Here is a 10623-nt window from a genome sequence, read left to right on the forward strand (position 1 = left end):
CCAACTGCCTGAAGCTGTTTGACACTGAAAAACAAGCAAACTCTGTGCCCAGCAGCATTCCCCTTCCCTTGCTCAGCACCACAGCTCAGGCTGGGACATGCTGCAATGGGTCCCAATGCAGAGCCACTGGTGGAAATCTCCTCTTGCCTCCAGACATCTGTTTTCTCCTCTGCAATGCTCTCGTGCCAGGGGCTGTCTCTGCAGGACTTGCCATGCTTGCTGTATGTCTCTGTCTTTCACTGCTGGGGCAGAAGGGCTAAACCATGCAGCCAAACCTGCCTTCTTCTGCTTCCCACTACAGGCATCACTCTCCCCACTGGTGTTTGTCCATCCTCCATCCCTGTGCAGCAGGGCTGCATTGTGGATGTGGCCTGGTGGGAAGCCCAGTGAATTTGAGACATAAGCCTTTCCTCATTGCCACATGTGAGAGTTACTAATCTGTTCTGGGTGGTTGTCCTTGCTGCAGGACAAAGTGGATTAAAGCACAGTTGCTTCTGGAACCATCTTCTCTGGCCAGATTCACTTAGCCTCCCAAGTGTAATTGGTGTTGGCTGTGCTGCTTCACACAAATGCTGTGGATCTTGTGCATTCAGACTCTTATGCATCAGCATCTGTCTGTCTGTGCTACAGTAAGGTGCCATTTTATTGCTGTGTGGTAAGGTCATCTTTATCTGCATTAGGCTTTCTACATGTTTCAAGCTGCACTCTTTTTGATTTTGTGTTGCTGTGTGGATCTTTTGTTATAGCCTTCTTTTGCAGCATTTTGAATTATCCTGCAAAAGCTTACCTGGGATCCACTCGTGGTTACTGGTGTGTTTCCAACCAACCTCTTTTCAGCTTCTTTTTGGAAAACTGGGGGATTGGAGAAATCCTGACTTATGCTACTGGGGTTATTATTTTTTTTCCCTCAGTCCCTTGGACTAGGTAAGGGGTTACAAATCAGGGGATAAGACCAGCAAAGTGAAAACTTCAGTGAAGGTTTGATTATAACTGAGCTATTCTGATAGCATAATCTCAAAATTGGAAGACTCCAAAAAGGCAAAATGGCCTTTTGGTTTTGTTTCTAAGTCTATTAGCAGTTTGACTTGGGGAAACTTTGGTCGGCTCAATATCCTCTGCACACGAAGAGAATGTAAAGAGCTCTGTATTGAGTTTCCTATTTGGACTAAACATAGCAATCCTATATTAGCTCTGTAGGAACATCCTGGCATATGACAAAGTCCCTTTGAGAAACAGAAATAGCTGATCTCCAGCTTCCATGCTTGTAAGCTTGTTGGTGATGGAGATGTAGAGGGTGACTGTAATGCTGGAAAGCACAGCTGTCTTTTTGTATGGAGAGAGTTGGGGATTTTGTTTTAAATCCTTTTTTTTTTTTTTCGGGATATCAGGTACCAATAGGTCTGTAACTATCATGATGTTGAACCTGAAAATGAGGTGGCACGCTCTTAAAAGGAACCCCCAGAAAATAGCACCTTGTTAAAAACACAGTTAGATACCCACCAGCTGAAGGAGGCTCTTGCTGGTTATAATGAAAATGCTAACCCCCAGCTATACTTAAAAAGCACTGCAAAATATGTAACAGAATTATATTACTGCAACAAAGTTAGTCTTTTGCATGCTACCATTTAGTAGACTGACCTAGGAGGACATCAAATGATGATGCCCGGTTTTTTAGGCAGGGTAACTGCTATGTGAAAGCAGGATGGATCTTATACTGTCCCTTGCCTTGGGTGAAAGGATGAGTTTCCACCTTGTTTTCAGTGAACAGGTGTGGGGTGCCCTCCACAGCACCCTTGGTGTAGGAGCTAAAAGAGCCGTGTAGCCTCTTTGAGTTCAGTTTCTAAGATTCCCCAGAGGGGATGTGAAGCAATGCAAATTCCTTCATATCTCATCAATTTGATTTTGTCGCTAGGATTTCTCTTGTTCTTAAATAAACACAATCAAATACATTCAGATTCCATCATTCTCCTCTAAACTGGGCTTTTTCTACAGGCAATTCATCTTCACTGTGTGCCTCCCCTCTCTTCCTCATGTTACTGCATACAGTAAATCCACAGCATGAGGCTGCTGGCTTGGAGGTGTTTTATTTAATTTTATTTTTTCCTTATGCTTGGCTCTGCTGGGCAGTAAACCAGGTCATAGGTTCTCTTCTTGCTTGGTGCCCTGTAGGAAACTCCAGAGATGTGGGCCTGGTGAAGCAGCCTGGCTTCAGTTGACTGACCACCCCGATGCCGTTCTGTTAAAGCTCTTGGCATGCTCTTCAGCTGCTCTGGATCTAAATCGGCTCACCTCAAACACGGTGGTGATTTTTGACATGGGTTTGGCAGCCAGTTCCTTCAGTTTCCGGGCATCAAAGCGTGGCTTATGTAGAAGGATGGGTAAGCGGCGGGGAAGAAAGAAGCTTCCTTCCTTCTGTGACTTCCTCTCTTCCGCTTGCTGCTGCTTCTCCTTGTTGACTGTCATCTGGTATAAAATAGCATCCCACATCCTTGTGGCCCTTGATTTAAATGGCCTGTGGTCTTGACTGATGATTGCTTGAGAGCTGTCCTTCTCCTTGCTTTGTTCCTCCTGTCCCAGCTTTTCTGGCTCGGGCTCCGGGAAGCTGGGTCCTTCTGGCTGCACCAACAAGTGCTTCCTGAGGCGATACCAGCCACCAGCACTGGCTCTAGAAGGTCTTGCTGCTTCTGCTGATGATAATGCTGGTTCAGGTTTGAGGGAAGGGCTGGTGTTTGGTAAACTGGAGGTCAACTGGGGTTGAATGATGTGTTCTACCTTGGTGTCTGTGGAGGTGGCCCCTGTACTGCTAGTTTGTGCTGGAGCTGCTATCTCTAAGTGTGCTTGATTCCAGGGGGTGCTGGGTGTCAATGGTTTTAGGATGTTGACATCTTCCTTGGGTAATTCAGGAGCTGTCTCTGACCCAGATATTTCTGTGTCACTTCCATGGGTTGTGGGCTTGTTGACATGGACATCAGAGGTGCTGGGCTTGGGTGAAGGGGCCTTGATAGACTCTGCAGTAGGAGCAGGCTTGGGTGCTTGATTAGGAGGCTCTGCTTCTGCAGCAGAAAGGAGAGGAGGCTCCAGTGTGGGATCTGTGGTCTTGCTGTCATTGAGCAGGGTGGTTATCTGCTCTGGAGGTGGTTCAGAGCATCTTGCTTCAGCTGCTAGAGGAGATGACCTTTTGTCTTCATGGCTGGTGGTTGCTTGCATCTGATTTGATGTGGGTGTCTTAGCCCTGGGTGGCTTGACGCTGTGAAAATAAGTGTGCACCTTGGTGATATAGGTAACCTCTTGTGCCCTTTCTTTACTGGGCATACTGGAAAGAGGAGCCTGAGGCAAAACAGATATCGAAGGGCTGCTTGGAGAGGTGAGGTGGGTGTCTGTGCCTTCAGGCTGCTGTGGAGTCTCAGGAGCTCCTGGCCTGTGTAGCAGAGGCAAGGCTGTGGAGGTTGTGAGCGTGAGGTGTTCGGCAATGCGCCTCTGCTCGGTGACCTTCAGCGTGAAAGGCTTGCTCTTTCGGAAAGGGGAGTGGATGCGGTGAGTGACAGGCTTGACCGTGACACGGGTTGGGAGGCTGGCAGAGGGGGGTGCTGCAGTTTCAGGGATCTCTGGTGGGAGAGCACTCTCATTGTGCTCTAGGTCAGAGCTGGCCTCGTTCACAGGTGAGAGGCAGGACCGAAAGGACTTGGCTGGCTCCGAAGCTAGGACTGCATTCTTCTTGGCTGCTTTTTTCAGCAGCTTCTGGAGCCGCAGGTTGTCCTTCCCAGGCTTTGGTAGGGTGGGAGGGGGAGAAAGGTGGTGGTGGTGGATGGGAGCAGGCTGGATGGAGGATGATACAGTTATCAGCATTGTCATCTCCTGGAAGAAAACACAAAGCTTAGAATTGGTGTGAGCTTAGCCCTGGGGTAGACTCAAATGTTCTTACATAAGGCCTCCTTTTCCTCTCTCCAGAAGCTATGTGTATGGAGTCAGTATTGTAGGAGAAGAGCATCAGTCTTGGTGTCCTTAGTCTCCCAAGGTAGTCTCAGCCAGTCTTGAGGGTGGTGCGACAGAGCAAGAGATGTATTGAGAGGAAGCTGTATTACCAAACCTGGAACCCTCCTACTCCTGACATTAACACAGAATCCAGTGAGTGCTCTTTGGCACCCCGGATGTTCGTGTCTCGGCAAGTCCTAATGGGATTTGTAAGGAAAAGTCAAGAGAAACAGAGCAGGTCTGAAATTTTGAAGCTTTGAAACATTCTCCAGAGGCACAAATCAGGAATGTTTCATGACTTTCCAAATTCCAGTTATTAATACTCTGATACCATGTTATATACAACAGAACAGCCATAAGCTGCATGTATCATTTGAGTCAAACTCAACACTGGCCTTGACTGATTTCAGCTGACAGAAATTCATCCCTGTGAAATGCAGGGCTTAAAAAGATGTGTTTATCTGGTAAGAAAGTGGTTTGTCACAACACTAACTCTGACTGGTCTTTCCTTGCTGCATCAAGCACAGTGGTGACCTTCTCCTGCACTCAATTTAAGATAAACCCTAGCTTTCTCTTTCTTTTGGAGAGCATTGCCACTGTTCTGACTGCATTATTCATTCTTCAGTGAAACAGACATGGTTTGTGGTCTGGGTTGGGTCTTATCCCCAATGGCAATTGCACCTGGACCCCCTTTGGCCAACACTGCTAGTCTTGGGGGAATGCACAGCTGCTTTTCCCACTCTCTGTTGCTAACTCACTGTCATCCCCCATTATTTCTGGTAAGCACAGGTCAGATTACCTGCACAGTGGAGCTAAGGGCCTGTGTTGGGGATAGAAAAACAAAACTAGTCTTCGTTCTTTTTCTCTTCCTGAGCAAGGCTGGGGAACATCAAACACTCTGCCTCTGACCTGCAATGATTCTTTGGCAGCCCCTAGAAAGAAATCTGACTCTACCCTGGCTCTTACTCAGCACAGACTTGCAGAGTTTTGCTATGAAATGAGGCATAAATCACTGAGCCCCTTAATTCCCAGTGCTGGATGCAATTGAGCATCCTGAAATGAGGAAGAGGAGGTGGGGTGATGTCAGGGTTGCCTAGAGGGGCAATTGCTTGTGCTCTGCTCAGTTCCTGGTGGCTCCCAGTTAGTGTGGGTGTGAAGTGTGATACCTACTGTGCAGGAAAATTATTCTGAATAAAACTCTCAAAAGTGCAGAACAGTTATTTGTGCTTGAGTGCCCAGTGTTGCCTTTGCCTTGCAGTGCTGCTGTCAGCACTGGGCTGGGAAGCTGATCTGTGCTGAGCAAGTAGATGGTGTAATTGCCAAAACTGGTTGTGGATGGGGGAAAGAAAAGATGACTCTTCTTAAAACAAAAACCAAACCAAACAAAAAAACCCCTCAAATGTGCAGCAGCAAATAGAGGCACTGAAGAGGTGGCATGTGGGAGACAAAGCCTTGAAGACCCACCCCTCACCATGGTGGATGAGCTGTCCCCCAGAGCAGGCTGTGGTGGGCACTGTCTGGGCTGTGTCTAGCAAGTGGTGCAAGTGATTTCCTCAGCACAGGAAAGACATGGACCTGTTGGAGAGGGTTCAGAGAAGGGCTACAAAAATGATCAAAGAGCTGGAACAGGCTGAAAGAGTTGAGTTTGTTCAGCCTGGAGAAGAGAAGGCTCTGGGGAGATCTTATTGCAGCATTTTAGTACTTAAAATGGGTTTATAAGAAAGATAGGGGGTAGGCCAAGGGGTATAATGGTTTTAGACTAAGAGGGGAGGTTCAGACTAGATACAAGGAAGAAATTTTTTATAATGAGGGTGGTGAAACACTGGCCTAGGTTGCCCAGAGAGGTAGTAATGCCCCATCCCTGGAAACATTCAAGGCCAGGCTGGATGGGGCTCTGAGCAACCTGATCTATTTGAAGATGTCCCTGCCCCCTGGTATAAGGGGGTTGTGGACTAGATGACCTTTAAACATCCCATCCAACCCAAACTGTTCTGTGATTCCATGATTTATTTCAGCTGCAGGCATGAAAAACCTCCTGATGTTTTGGCAAGGGGGCTCAAAGGGATTTGTGCCAGCTGGGGTTGACAACTGTTGGGCATTCCCAGTGGCTTATCAGCTTCATGCTTTAGGCACAAGTCTGGGATTAGGACTTGCTCTGTTCTAAAAGTTACTCTTACAAAAAAGCCTGTGCTGGCCCAAAAAAGGCTGAGAGCCCATTTGTTCATCATATACCCGCTCTCCTTCCCGGCCTTGTGGATATTCTTGATTTTTCTGGGTCAGAAAACCAAAATGCCTCCGTTGAAGAGGTGTGTAGTTTCTTTTGTGCAATTATTCTGGTTCTGTTTGTAAGGGAATTGGTAACTGCAAGTATGAATTTTATCTGCTGCAAGGCGAGTACATGCATCTGATGTTAGGATTGATTGTGGAATGATAGTGTGCTCCTGTTTAATGTGGTCTCATGGACAGCCTGTACCACAAGATGAGCTGTGGTCTAGCAGCACTGGTAAACCAGAATTATAAGGTGGACCTGCTTCAGGCTTGTGCTGGTAATAATAAAGAGGCAGGACAGTGAGCTTCTCATATACTGATCAGCTCTTTTACTGTTTTCCTTGTCCTATGGACTTCCGCACCCCAGAAGAACACAGCTTTCCCACATGGGTCAGAGCAGGACCTTGCCTGGGATTTTTTTGCAAGATGCCAGATGCTACTGAGGAGGACATGGGGGTTCTGGAGTGGGAAGTTTATTATATAATCTACATGCACCAGGAAAATTTTCCTCTCAGAGGCTGCTTTGTGCCCTATAACCTCAAGATTTGTGGTCTCTTACAATAGTCTGTGCTATTAAAATCACTCTTGTTTCTATCTCAGCATCTCATCTGACTTGAAACCTGCTGTGCTGTAGGACTTGGAGACCTTGTGGGAGGTAACTTCCACGGCATGTGACTGTGCTGGAGTCTGTGTGTTTGCCTAGTGAGGCACAGAGCTACTAAGAGACAGCAAAAGGAAATGAGCTCTTAATTTATTTGCCTCCACTGTCATGCTTTGTTGGAGTCTCCTTCAGAGCTTTATGTGCTCAGGAGAAGTTCTGCAACAAGCAAGAGTTGTGTCTTTCCCCTTGCTGCATTATGAAGCAAAAGCAAAGGGACAGATAAACTTGCTTTATTGCCAGGGAAGAAAGACCAGAACTGAAAAACCAGGAGCAATGGGGAAAACACTGCCTGAAAAAGTTGGCTGGCTTTAGGATAAACTGGAAGAAAACTGAGCTAGAACCTGAGTCAAGGCTTTCAAAGGGTTAAGTTTCCTTGCTGCTAGTTGAGTGCTGGTGGGTGGAGGGGAGCTCACCTACTCTTGGATCCCAACTGTTCTCCTGAACTCTGCTCCATCTGCAATCAACCCCAAAGGGGGAATGGTGGGGAGACTGTCAGCGTGGAGGAGTCATTTATCATGTGATGGAAAAGTCATTTGTATGCTGGAGTCCCTTGGATGCACCAGCTGTCGCATGTGGAGCAGATCGAGAGCTGCAGGAACCCGATACTGCTGCAGATGGTCCCAAGCAGAGAGCTGTGGCAGCCAAGGGCTGTGGGAACAGGCTTTCCACTTTAGTGGCTTTCTCGGGCTGGAAGGAAAACTGCTAATCTCCTCCTTCTTGGGAGGAGGTGCCTTGGGCAGGAGGACATCCTTCCCACTGCTTGGGCAGCCGTGACCTCTGCCGGGCATGCAGCTCTCAGCATCTGCTTTGCCATGGGCACATAGCATGGTTGGCTGTTCTGCAGCCAGAGTTTTGTGGGTTGATTCACAGGGACTTATGGCAATGGGTGGGAGAAAGCCACCTGTAATTGCTGGGCAAGATGCAGCCCCTGTACACTGCCTAGGGTATTGTTCATGGTAGGCCAAACAGTATGCATAAACTTCTTGTTTTCTTGTCTTGCAGCTGAGCTTGGTCCTGGCTTGATGCAGCCCTCAATGCCACTACTTCCTCTGCTCCACAGAAGATAATTGAAGGACATTTCTCTTCTCCTGCTTGATTTCAGACTCCTCCTATTGAGGTGTGAACAACACCCCATTCTGCCTTTGTCTGGATGAAAGGAACTAGATCAGCTGGCACAACCCATCCCTGTTTTAACGTTCTATGTGACTCTGGCGTTTGTTTTTTTTTAATCCGGCTTTGTTCACTCTCTTCTTAAGCATAGGAAGAGAGGGATCTGATGGCCTGCCGAGCTGGCCAGGCTTTTGCTATGTGATAAATAATTTCTACATTTGAGGCTCCTGGTGGCTGGGTGATGGGAGAGAGGGAGCTCAACAGAAAACTGGTAAAAGAATCAGTGTTTGGAAGGAGGGCAATGGGCAGATCCTGAGCTTAAGGGGACCACAAGGACTGCTTGTCACTCTGTTGGTGCCAGCTGTGAGTAGAGTATTCCCCTGTTTATAACACAGCCTGTGTTGCTCTACAACGTTTGTGTTGAGGGACTTCCATCTCCTGGTCTCTCTGTGTACATCAAATCATATTCAACTTAGTCCTGTGGTGGTTTTACTTTTTTGGCTGGTTTTTTTTTTTCTCCCCCCTCTAGTTCCCAGCTCATCATTTAATAACAATTATGTACCCATGCCAAAACATTCCTGCAACTTTTCCATCCTGATAGCGGCAATGACAGCTTTGTTTCAAATAGCTGCTACCACCTTCTCCGTGTCTAACATGGGTTGGAGGTCTCCTTTCCCAGCTGAGCAGTGCAGTATTATTTCCCTTCTCTGGGAAAGGGATTTACTTTTCTCTAACCCATGGGATCCAGTGCCACCGATTGAAACCTTCTTTCTGAAAGTCAGATGTGGCAGGCACGTTGACAACCTGCCTGCTGTGTTCCTAGAGGTGGATGAGATACCCAGGAAACAGCTGCTTCTCTTATGCTGGAAGCTGTCTTGGTGAAAAGACATCCTGGTGATGGAGTTGACCCACCCTTCTTTGGGGAGGTCAGGCCTTGCTGTGAACATGGGGAAACTGAGCCTCTGAAGACTGACACTGTGGCCTTGGGCCTGAGGTCAGTAAGTCAGGGCTCTTTCTGAGCTCTTCCACATCTTCATACTTCATTGTGTTAGCATGTCCCCAAACTACTTCTTAAACTGTTATTCCTGCCCTCTTCCCACATCAACATAATTTTGCAACTTGTTTCTGCTGTCCTGGAGTGAGGGCAGCTTCTCTCTCCTCCTGCATCAGTTTGCTTTATGCTTAAATTTACTGTGTGTCCTGGATTTTTTTGTAAGCATTTAATAAAATTTGAGGAAGATGTTTAACAATGGCAACTCTGAGGATTTTGTTGATGTAGAAGCTTCTGCAGAAAAGCTGTTTTCCAAGACTTTGCAACTCTCTGCTTAACTGGAGGAGAAGAAACACCAGAGTGACAGACAAGACAAAAAGGAACTTGATGTATGCAGGCAAGTGGCTTTCTGTGTGGCTCCTCCATTGAGGAGATCATTGTCATCTTGCTGCATTCTTCATAGTTATTGTGGGTAGCTGACTGTAAAATGGGAATGAGCAAAGTTTTGGTGAACGATGGAGCAGCATGTGGAAGACTTCTGATGGAGGCATCAGCTAGGAGAAGCAGAGAGCTTAGTTCCACAACTAACAGACCTGAGCAGCATCACAGGCTTCAACCAAAATGTCAGCTATTAAAAAACACCCCCACCCCCAAAACAACAGTAAAAACAAAACAAAAAACACAAAAAAAAACCCCAAACAAACAACAGAAACCCCAAACTCTCTGTAGCCTACTTGTATGGCTGAGATGAGGTCAATATAGCTGTCTGTACAGGAACACTCTAATGAGCTGACTACCCTGTCTGGAACCATCTAATGAGAAACCTTTTTATGGAGATGACCTTCCAAGTAATAACACTTCTATGGTGCAGAGGCAGAAAATAGTTTGTGCTGTCTTTACCTGTGCTTTCCTAAAGTGCTGGGAACAGGAAAAAGTTCTCATATATCACTTCTTACTGTCATCTTTCTGCTTATTGGTACCCTTGTCCTCTCTATTCTTTGCTTCAGCTTCTCCTGGAGGTAAGAATTAAAGGAGTCTGCGCTCCTCAAAGAGCACTGAGGAGTATGGACATAATCTTATCTCATCTCCCACTCTTCAACTCTTTCTCTGCCATGCTGGAATTTTCAAGTGTGCCAGGGCAGTGGCAATGGGGTATATAGAGATGTACTAGCTTGAGGTGAAAGCAGCAGCAATGGGGTATATAGAGATGTACCAACTTGAGGTGAAAGCAGCGCTGCTGTGCCCTTGCACGCAGACAAACTGGTTGCACCATTTTGTTTCAACTTTGTTCTGCAGTTGTCTGGTGGAAAGGATGGCCAGAAACTTTTCTGTTATTATTCTTGTGCCCTGCCAGCTTGGCAAGTGCAGAAAAGGCCCCAAAGGCTGCATGTGTGAGGTTCCTTCTCTACAGAGGGTTAATTTGCAGGGCATATTTTCCCCACATAAGCACATGTGGACCTAGATGTGGTTTCAACAGAAACAACTGCCATAATTAAGGTTCTGGCTGCAGCACAGAAATGAGCACGATGTAGAAGCTCTCTGGGGAGATAGGAGTGCTTCAGTGGCGGTGTGGAACCAGGGAAAGACCTGGTTTGCAGGTGATGTTTGTAGCTATTTGAGA

The 10623-nt window shown here is 46.9% G+C and overlaps 1 protein-coding gene across 1 annotated transcript in view; it reads left to right on the forward strand.

The window, feature by feature from the left end:
- Window positions 1–9209, forward strand: part of LSP1 (lymphocyte specific protein 1) — a 53617-nt gene extending 44408 nt beyond the window's left edge. The window contains exon 11 of the mRNA XM_080345921.1: window positions 7904–9209. The gene's annotated coding sequence lies outside the window, so the exon portion shown is untranslated. The remainder of the gene's footprint in view (window positions 1–7903) is intronic.
- Window positions 9210–10623: the final 1414 nt, after the last annotated feature.

Source organism: Nesoenas mayeri (assembly GCF_963082525.1).
Source record: "Nesoenas mayeri genome assembly, chromosome: 5".
In the NCBI taxonomy this organism is placed as follows: Eukaryota; Metazoa; Chordata; class Aves; order Columbiformes; family Columbidae; genus Nesoenas; species Nesoenas mayeri.